This window comes from Camelina sativa, chromosome 5, assembly GCF_000633955.1.
Source record: "Camelina sativa cultivar DH55 chromosome 5, Cs, whole genome shotgun sequence".
Classification (NCBI taxonomy): domain Eukaryota; kingdom Viridiplantae; phylum Streptophyta; class Magnoliopsida; order Brassicales; family Brassicaceae; genus Camelina; species Camelina sativa.
In genome coordinates, this window is record NC_025689.1 from 17,407,100 (window position 1) to 17,416,207 (window position 9,108).

At 34.2% G+C, this 9,108-nt stretch overlaps 1 long non-coding RNA gene across 1 annotated transcript; it reads left to right on the forward strand.

The window, feature by feature from the left end:
• LOC104787113 lies at window positions 4,510-5,082 on the forward strand. Its single transcript, XR_767791.1, has 2 exons — window positions 4,510-4,760; window positions 4,861-5,082. It is a non-coding gene; the product is annotated as an uncharacterized LOC104787113 (long non-coding RNA).

Below are 9,108 nucleotides of genomic sequence, written 5' to 3' on the forward strand. Positions count from 1 at the left end.
GTGTTCAGTTTCCTGGGACAATCCGCAACAACTGTCACGTCAACTTTTAATTTCCCGATACGAACTGCGTCAACTGCCGCATCAATTTTTATCGACGTCGCCGGCATATGATTGAAGAGATTCACGGTTGGCAAAGGGACATCGTCCAAATTAGGAGAAGACGGGCCATCGTTCAAAGGCTCGTCTATCAAGGAGGGAGTCTTGAAAGTAAGCCTTGAGGAGCTAGGGACTGCATATCCGGGAGCAAGACGACGCTTTATCTCTTCGAATTGAGCCGCATTCGAATCCGTCGAAGACGAGTCAGAGGGTCTTAGAGAACGAGTTCGACGGCGAACAGATCTAGTAGAGCCGCTAGATTCAGAAGTCGTCGCTCGTCGAAGGTGACTTCCGGCAGAGGGATTGGATGACGCGGATCGAGGAGAATTCATAATAAAAAAAGCGACGACACACTAAAAGCAATATAACGACGAGATAGAAGAATGGAAAAATACCTGAACGACGGAAGCACCAAAAACACGAGAAGAAGATAACAAGATTAGAGAGGAAGCGATATTTATAGGGGGGGGGAAAGAAGAATCCGGAAACGTCATCATTGCAGCACGCGCTCCATAACGATCCAACTTCCGGATTTCACGCGCTCCAAGCACCGAACGCGACGATTCGACCCTCAACGTTGGAAACTGCACCTTCACGCGCTATTCTATATCATCCCACGCGCAGTCCTTCGCCTAAAGACTACGAACTAGAGGCGAGGGGGGGGGACTATTGTTAGGGGTAGATCCAACCCCAACAAAAGGGCCCGGCCCAGGAAAAAGCCCATAAATATCCCTTTCAAGAGAAAAGGGTATTATGGTATTTTTCCTAGACGAACCGACACGATTCCCTATAAATACGGGCGTACGGCCTATAGAAAAAGGGATCGGAGAAAAGCAGGAGAATTCGTGCAGCAAGTACAAAAGCTTAGCTCGTCCAAGCAAAAGTCAACGGTTCTAAACTCATAGCTTGGAGAATCGACGAGATATCAGCTCGTCTACTATCCTCGTCTACCTTTGTAACCCGTTTAAGTCGCGTTGTAGCCCGTCTTTTGTGTTTCGACATCAATATAATAAAAAAGAACTTCGACCCTCTTTGACCGAACTAAACATATTAATTGTGACCAAAAGGGACATCAACAGAAAATTGTATATATGACGTTTTTTTGTGCATTTACAATATACGAGTTTAAGTTATGAATATTTATATCCCAACTATTCTAATACCTAAGAAACACTTCAAAACGTTTTTTGAAATATCAAAATAAATATAAAGATTCTTTAAAATACATAGGTAAACTGTTAATCAGTTTAATTAGGTCATAAATTAAAAGAATATGTTGATTAATTTAGAACAAAAATTAACGATATGATGGTCTTATTTTTGTAAGAAACTGCACCACCGGCTGCGCTAGCTACCCTAACTTATAAATTCAAGTTGACAAAAAGAAAATAAGATGATGAATGTTCGTGTATGCATACAGTACACACATCGTATAAAATTAACAAATGTGCACACATGCAGTTACGTGTGGTATATGTACGAATACATAGAATATATTATCATAAATTTTGGAATTTATATGAAAACTTCGAAGACAGGTAACACATATATGGCAGATTAGTTGTTTTGGCGTATCAAGAAACTGGTACGGTCCACATAATACATACACATATTTTCACATGATCAAGGAGTCGAGCAATGGCCGTCGAGAAAAAAATAGGAGTCGAGCAATAAAGTCAAAGAGACTTTAGATATATTGTATTTTCTATTTTTATATTATCCCATTTTGTTCCTTAATTTTGTGAAACTACCAATTCCGAGTGGAAAGATAGTAAAGCAAAACTCCATTATATATAACATAACAAAAAAAAAAAAGATAATCAAATCTAGCTTAATTGAAATGAAAATTAGTTATACTACTGCTATCTTTATGATGTTGAGCGTATGTGTAACCAATAAAATTTTGAAAATGCCATATGCTCATTGAGTCATTGTGGTGGTGGACTGATCGACATATACTTCTTTTTAGTTCTCTATTTAAGAAAAAAAATAACAGTACTAGTAAAATGTTTGTCTGACAAAAGTCCCGATTCGTGAAGATTCTTAAATAATAAATGAAACGAAAAGAGTTCTTGTTTCTTGTACTTAATTACTATTACATCTCGTGTAAAATGAACAGTGGCATTTTATGAATTTAATGAGAAAGGAACATATTTGGTTTCTGAACATATACAGACACACGCATTGACTAAAGTTTTAATTTATATATTCTTCTTTAGCTCTTATTAGTATAGTGTCAAGTGTCAACAATATCTTATTAGTGGTGAACGTTTCTAGCGATTAAAAAAAAAGCGTTTGTGTTTTCTTTTTGTCAACTGAGCATTTGTGTTTCTGATATAACCTTTTCCATATATACTACAAAAGTTGGTTTATTCTTCATATCTAACAATCTTCTAAAAATTCTCAAATATTTAATATTCTGGGTATAATTATAACTTAATCCTTGGATTTAATTTTTCGTTTTTGATTAAAAAATAAAAAAATACATATCAGCAAATTAAAATACACATCATTTTCGATTTTCCACGTCACAACCCGAAAAAAAAACTTAACGGCTTAGTTATAGTATTTAGGAAAGACGAAAGGTCTCGTCGATTCATATGACGGCTGAGTTATAATGTTTTATGGCTGAGTTATCACAAGAAATAATCTAAAAGCAAACAGTTGATTTATATTACTTGACGGCTGAGTTATAGTATTTACGGGAAAATGAAAGGTCTCGTTGATTCATATGACGGTTGCGTTATAATGCTTTGTGGCTGAGTTATCACAAAAAATAATCTGAAAGCGGAAGACGAAAGCTCTCATCGATTAATATGACGGCTGAGTTATACTGCTTGACGCATGAGTTATTGCACAAAATAAAACANTTTCCACGTCACAACCCGAAAAAAAAACTTAACGGCTTAGTTATAGTATTTAGGAAAGACGAAAGGTCTCGTCGATTCATATGACGGCTGAGTTATAATGTTTTATGGCTGAGTTATCACAAGAAATAATCTAAAAGCAAACAGTTGATTTATATTACTTGACGGCTGAGTTATAGTATTTACGGGAAAATGAAAGGTCTCGTTGATTCATATGACGGTTGCGTTATAATGCTTTGTGGCTGAGTTATCACAAAAAATAATCTGAAAGCGGAAGACGAAAGCTCTCGTCGATTAATATGACGGCTGAGTTATACTGCTTGACGCATGAGTTATTGCACAAAATAAAACAAATGTATTACAATAATACTGCATCAGACAAGTTTTTGCATTGTGCCCAACTTGTTTACATCGAGAGCATGCGTTTAGCTCATGGCTAAATGCATCCAATCCGTAGTCTTCAAGAACAAGCTCCACAAGCTTGTCATGTGTTGTGCCTCCATCTATCTGCACAACTATACGCCCTCTATCGTCGGTGTTAAATACATATCTCTGTTTCTTTACCCAATTACCGGAAACAACTAATACCAGAACTGGATCCATGAAAGAAAATGAAGAACAAGGTGAAGAAGAAGTAGAAGAACAAGGTGAAGAAGAAGGTGAAGAAGAAAGTGAAGAAGAAGTAGAAGAACAAGATGAAGAAGAAGGTAAAAACCATGTAAGAACAATAGTCGAAGGAACGATCACTACAAGAAAACATGCTATTTGTGACTCCAAATATTGTCCCAAAATAGTCGCAAATATGCTATATACGACTACTTTGCGACTATTTGAGATGGTCGTTAAAAATTGGTCGCAAATTTTCATGGTCCCAAAATGGTCGCAAAATACCGACTACTATGTGACCTCATTTTAGAGTCCTAAATTTGCAACTATGTTAAGACTCTAATATGTAGTCATATATTAGAGACTAATTTGTGACATATATCTGTAGTGAGTTTTTTGTGACTCAAAATAGAGACTAAATTTTGAGGTCATTTAAAGTCGCATATTACTCACGTTTTTGCGACCAACTTAAGAAGAAAAAACAAAAACAAAAGATTTATTATATAAAAGAAAAGGAAATCAAAAATAATTTTATAGTTATCATTACAAACCGAATACAATGTATTATATCTATCTGACTATATCTATGTATTATCATCATCGACCGGAGCGACGGAGAACAAAATGGTGGTAGTGGCTGGTAGTTGCTGGAGACGGAGATGCGGTGGCCGGAGACGTCGATACGACAACCAGAGTGTCAGTGATGCGACACTGGAGAATTTAAGATGTAGTGGTGGTGAACGGCCCAAGCACCTTCAACGGTGGTCCTCCATTTCCAGTATCACCTATGTCGTCGTTTGATACTGATTCTTTAGATCTATCGATGAAATCTAAAAAACAAACCAAAGATATAATTAAAACACATAGGAATTCCTAGAGCTGTCAACTGGGCGGGCCGCCCGTGGGCCTGTCCAGTCCAAATACAAATGGGCGGGCGTTGGTCTGGACCATTAAAACAAATGGGTCCATATGGGCATTGACCAGATGGACATTGACCAGATGGACATTGGTCGTGCCCAAATTTATAAAATTCTAGGGTTTTAAAATTTGGGGGAAAACAGAGACTTATCTAATTTCTTCGTCTCCTCTAGTCCTCTTCGTCGTCTTCGAATCGCTCTATGAAGATCTTCATCTTCATCTCAATTCGTGATTGAAGAGTTCGTGGGTACCCAATTCGATTTCTATAGAACTGTAAGATTTCTCATTTCTGATTGATTGATTCATTTTTCTCATATAGCATATGATTGTTTCTGAGATTTGCATTACTTAACATCATAAACATGTAATTCAGGTGCTAGCAAAGAAGTTTGAAGCTGGGATTGTTTCGCTTGAGGCTTGAGCATCGTTACTACGGGAAGAGCTCACCATTTAGTTCATTGGCCTCTTACGAAGTCCAACTTATGGGTTGTTTCATCAACTTTGTTTAAGCCTCTTACGAAGTCCAACTTTGTTTCATCAACTTTGCTTATGGATTGTCTTTTTTATGGAGTTAATTAAACATCAAATTGTGTTATTGTCTTCCTTTCAGATATTAATTTATAATATTTTATAAGAGAGAACTTTGAAAAATAGATAAAATAAAAGAAAATAACAAAATAAAATTCAGATTTTATAAGGGAAAATAATAAAATACAATTCAGATTTTATAAGAGAAAACAACAAAATAAAATTCAGATTTTATAAGGGAAAACAACAAAATAAAATTCAGATTTTATAAGGGAAAACAACAAAATAAAATTCAGATTTTATAAGAGAAAACAACAAAATACAATTCAGATTTTATAAGAGAAAACAACAAAATAAAATTCAGATTTTATAAGGGAAAACAACAAAATAAAATTCAGATTTTATAAGGGAAAACAACAAAATAAAATTCAGATTTTATAAGAGAAAACAACAAAATAAAATTCAGATTTTATAAGAGAAAACAACAAAATAAAATTCAGATTTTATAAGGGAGAACAATAAAATAAAACAGAAATAAAAATGGGTTGTCCATGGTCATGACCAATTGGAAATGGTCTTAATGGGCATGGACACTTTTTGGACCATTGTCCATTTGGTCATGACCACCTTCCGCCCAAATAAAAAACTGTCCAAGCGGACACGCCCATTGGGCGCTGGACGGACCATTTGACACCTCTAGGAATTCCCTAGATGTATCTCAGTAAAGATGTGTTGGGAAACTAGATCTGAATAGCAAAACCATTACAAGCTCTAATGTCAAGCAAATACACATACATATAAGTAGATTGAGAAGGATATGGAGAGAGAAAGAGACAAACTTGTTTCTGTTTTCACCATCTTCACCGACGCAGTTGCCGTACTTTATATGGTGGTCGGCGTAGAGGCAGCGTTTGGCTCTGCCCATGAAGACTTTGGTATCATCTGCCCATGAAGACTTTGGTATCATCTGAGTTTTTTGTAACGATTTGATTTTCCGGGTTTGTCGATTCCACTTGATGAAGAGGAGAAGGGGGCTAAACCTAGAGATTAGAAAAGAGGAGAGAAAGAAGAAGGGAAACAAACAAAATTGATTTACTAGATACGATGAAGAGAAAGGAAGGAAGAGAAGGGAAGGAAAAATAAAGATGATTTTTATCCATTGGATTAAATCTATCAACGGTAGATAACACACCAAATGATAATCTTTGCCATTAAAGATTAGCCAATGAGATGTTTTCTTATTTATTTATTTTTTTCCTTTAGGTAAATTATGGTAATTTGCCATCATTTTGTTTCATAATTTCGAAATTAGGAGGTTAGGATTTACAAAGTATTAAATTTAATTTTACTTTAAATCGATTAAATTTATAAATAATATATTCTAAATTTTTTGATTGATTTCAATTTTGAGTATATATAATAGTTACATCATTCGTTTAGAAATTTTAAAATTATCATTTAGAATTAAGAAAGAAAAAACTGACTAGAATAAATTGGCAATAAGCATTTAGAAGCACTTATAGTCCAATTGTGAAATGTATCTTTAATTTTAAGAGGTAAAATAATGATTTGTAAGTTTTTTTCCAACTTACATAACCTTACATATAAAATTAAAATCACCTAACTTACATAACCATCTTCTACATAACTTGTTGTTTGCAAAGATTTTAACTAAAACATGTAAAATTAAATTTCTAGAAAGAATATATAAATATATTAGTTCAAATCAATGCAAAAATGGTTAACTCAAAATATTAGCAATTCAATATTGTCAAATTATATATTTGAAAACTTGTGTAAACCATAGAAAAATTAAAGTTTTAGTTGTATAATAATGATTCACTATCTATAGTAGTTCAAATTAACATAGAAACCTTAGAACTTAACATATTGGCAAATCTCAATTGATAAAATATATAAATGAAATCGCGAGGGTCACTAAATGGAAGCAAAATCGTCACAACCTCAAGTTTTAGTCGCTAATAAGTAGCATATATGTAGGTAATTTGTGACTGATTTGTAACATTCTGTATATTTAGTCACAAAATGTGACTCTTTTATGACTCTCTATTCTTAATCTGTCTCATTTTGTGACCTTTTTGAGACGACTACCTAATATACATCACAAAATAAAAATCTTGATTTCTACAAATTATGAACAAAACTGTTTATATAAATCCCTCATGAGCACTCTACTAGTATAAAGTACATGTAATAGTAAGATTTAGTAAAACATTGTTTTCATCACTTAGTTTTGAATTTTTTTCTCCATTGCAACACATTCTCATTAAAGAACATGTAACACTTATGATAGATTTAGAACTTATAGATGTTTAGTTTATAATCATTGAAATTTAAGACTTTGAGAAAGTTATTATTGATAAAGTCAGAACGAAACAAAGAATAAACATAAAACTAAACATGTAAATGAATCTCAAATATGAAATTTGAAGTTAAAAATATCGAGAGTGGGTAAACAGTCTTAAAGGAGTAGCTAAATCATGTGTTAGTCGCAAATTCTTCAGGTGTTAGTCACAATAGCGTCGCAAATATGTCGCTAAAAGGTAGCAGAAGAGTGACATATTGACGTAGTCCTAACAGCGTGGCAAATCAGCCGCATATTGTGACGTTTTTGAGACTACCTAATATACATCACATAATAAAAATCTTGAATTCTACACATGATGAACAAAACTGTTTATATAAATCACTCAGGAGTACTCATAGTAGTAGTATAAAGTACATGTAATAGTAAGATTTAGTAAAACATTGATTTCATCACTAAGTTTTCAGATTTTTCTTCATTGCAACACATTCTCATAAAAGAACATGTAACACTTAAGATATATTTGGAACTTATGAATGTTTAGTTTATAATCATTGAAAATTAAGACTTTGAAAAAGTTATTATTGATAAGGTCGAGCAAAACAAAGCATAAACATAAAATTAAACATGTAAATGAATCTCAAATGTGAAATTTCAAATTAAAAATATCCAGAGTGGGTAAAAAGTCTTAAAAGAGTAGTTAAATCAGGTGTTAGTCGCAAATTCTTCAGGTATCTGTCGCAATCTCGTCGCAAATTGTGACCACTTTGTTACTAAATCAGGGTAAAAATGAAGTTGCAAATAAGTCCTCAATATGCGACGTTTTTGCTACTATCACTACCGACTAATTAACCGAGTCACATAGTAGTCGCAATTTGTGACCGTTGTACGACCAATATTTATTCGTCGCGAATTAGTCCTAATGTTGTCGCTAATTTGAGACTCTTTTGTGACTTATATCTTTCGTCGTTAATAAGCGACGTTTTTCCCTCCAACTATTTTGTAGTCGCTGAATCGTCACAAAGTAGTCTCATAAGAGTCGCTTTATTTTGCGACCAAAAAAATAGTCACAAACTGGAGTCCCAAAATGCATGTTTTCTTGTAGTGGATGTTTTGTATTTCTGGAGAAGAAACATGATGACATGGAATGCTGACATGGATGATGCGTCTGACGTGGCAAGTCAGCCATCAAACAAATTATAACTCAGCCTAAATAAAACTCAGCCATCAAACAAATTATAACTCAGTCATAACATGAATAACATTACAGTAATTAAAAAGCAAAAAAATGGTACCCAAATTCAGCCGCTTCATCAACTGAAAATATGTAACTCAGCCGTATCGTTTAATAAGTCAGCCGTAACTGAATAATATTCTAGTAATTAATCTTTTGCTACTAAGTCAGCCGTGAAATGGCCGAGTTGTACGATAAGTCAGCCTATCACGGCTGAATTATAGTTTTTAACCATAACTCAGCCGTAACTACATCTCATAAGTCAACCGTTTTTCATAATTCAGCTACCCGGAAAAAGTTAATTCAGCCGTGTCGTAGTGTTAACTCAGCCAAAATTTTGACAACTCAACCATCGGGTGAAAACTCAGCCGTAAGGACGGCTGAGTTAGAGCATAACTCAGCCAGATTTTAATAAGTCAGCCATAACGCTTGGCTGAGTTATGCTCTTTGTCAGTCGTCCACTCTTAGTCAAATGTTTTTTCCATAAATCAGCCGCAACATACCTATAACTCAGCCGTCATTACTTCTATAAC